The following is a 1,344-nucleotide window of genomic DNA, read 5'->3' as shown; positions in this document are numbered from 1 at the left end:
ATGCGTGAGTTTAGGCAACATGAGATTGCAAAAGAGATGTGGCTTGCTTTGAAGCAGAAGTTTGGTGGAACTTCTGTTACAAAACTGAGACAACTCACCATCAAGTTTGACACTTACAAGAAGCGTCCTAATCATAGCATGCGGCAACATCTCAGGGAGATGTCAAATATGATTAGTGAGTTGAAGGACGCTGGCCATGTTTTGACTGAAGAGCAACAACTTCAAGCAGTGATTCGTTCACTTCCTCATACTTGGGAACACATGAAGGTGAATCTGACCCACAATGAGAGTATTAAAACTCTCAACGATGCAGCAAGGCATCTGGAACTTGAGGAAGATTGTATTGAGGCATCCAAGCCTCAAGAAACTGAATCTGCTGTGCATTTGGCTGGTTCAAGCTCTCATGGAGGGCAAGGCCAGAAGCGTAAGTCAAATTTTGGTCACAAGGGCAAACAAGAGAAAAAGCATAAGGGGCAGGATCGTGGCAAGGAAAATGCATCTCAGAATTTTAAGAAGCATAATAAGGCCAAGATCAAGTGTTTCAATTGTGGCAAGAAGGGTCACTATGCTCGTGAATGCAAAGAGCCCCGCAAGGTACAAATTATAGAAAAACTTTCATATTTTTCATATGTTTCCAGTTCTGTTTTTATTGCTGATTCTCATCCTTTGTGGACTGTAGACTCAGGGGCAACAGACCATGTAGCCAAAGACCGTGATTTGTTTGTGGATTTTCGTCGAATTCCGCAAGGTTCAAAATGGCTTTATGTAGGAAACAACTCTCGTGTACCAGTCAAGGGTATAGGCACATGCAAGTTGGATATGCGTGATGGTCGAACCCTCCTCTTACATGATGTTCTCTTTGCACCTGACATTCGACGAAATCTTGTATCTGTAGTAGTTCTTCTTAGATTTGGATTTACTTTGAACATGTGTGGTACTAGTATTAAGTTGTATCTGGATGATGTGTGTTATGGTTATGGATATGTATCGAATGGTTTTATTATTCTGGATGTTATTAATGTGATGACTTCTTATAATACCCATTTTTCTTTATTTACATCATATGCTGATGAAAATGTTGATGTGAATGTATGGCACATGAGATTAGGCCATATTGGACATCAACGAATGGATAGATTAGCCAAGGAAGGCATGTTAGGCCAAATTGAAAGGGTTAGTCTACCAACATGTGAAAATTGTTTAAAAGGAAAAATGGCAAGAAAACCATTTGGAACAGGAACCAAATCTGAATTTCCATTGCAGTTAATTCATTCTGACATTTGTGGACCAATGAATGTGAGGACACGACATGGAGGTAGATACTTTATCACCTTCATTGATGAT

The 1,344-nt window shown here is 39.9% G+C and overlaps 1 long non-coding RNA gene across 1 annotated transcript; it reads left to right on the top strand.

Moving 5' to 3' along the window:
- Positions 1–500: 500 nt before the first annotated feature.
- LOC144554776 (uncharacterized) lies at positions 501–1,041 on the top strand. The gene is made up of 2 exons (XR_013511738.1): positions 501–594; positions 680–1,041. It is a non-coding gene; the product is annotated as an uncharacterized LOC144554776 (long non-coding RNA).
- The last annotated feature ends 303 nt before the right edge of the window (positions 1,042–1,344 follow it).

The sequence above is a fragment of the Carex rostrata genome, chromosome 5 (genome assembly GCF_964058835.1).
Source record: "Carex rostrata chromosome 5, lpCarRost1.2, whole genome shotgun sequence".
Classification (NCBI taxonomy): domain Eukaryota; kingdom Viridiplantae; phylum Streptophyta; class Magnoliopsida; order Poales; family Cyperaceae; genus Carex; species Carex rostrata.
The sequence above is the reverse complement of the archived record's forward strand: the minus strand, read 5'-3'. Positions and strand labels throughout refer to the sequence as shown.